Raw genomic sequence first — 391 nt, 5'->3', positions numbered from 1 at the left:
AAGGAAAAAAAAAAAAGAAAAAAAAATTCGCAAACACTTCGAATAAGAAACGAAGAGATTTTTACCTCGAGAAAAAGCAATTTCTATTTATTGAAATGAGACGGGAAAATTGATCGAAATAATTATCAAAATGATATTATGCTCGAACGAGTGATTGAAAAAAAAAAAAAAAAAAAAAAAAAAGAAAAATGAAAGTAACGAAAGATTTTTAAAAAAATGAGATCAATACGATCACAAGTGTACTTTAACGTAGATCATTATACGTTCGATCCTCATTGAATAATAATAGAATGTCACGAAGAGAAGAGAAATGAAATGAAGAAAAGAGATAAAGAAAAAAAAAAAAAAAAAAAAAAAGTAGAAAAAAGAAAAAAGAAAAAACAAGCGAAAC

The sequence above is a fragment of the Vespa mandarinia genome, chromosome 1, assembly GCF_050613455.1.
Source record: "Vespa mandarinia isolate Hongniang chromosome 1, ASM5061345v1, whole genome shotgun sequence".
Taxonomy (NCBI): Eukaryota; Metazoa; Arthropoda; class Insecta; order Hymenoptera; family Vespidae; genus Vespa; species Vespa mandarinia.
This window is presented reverse-complemented; position numbering follows the sequence as displayed.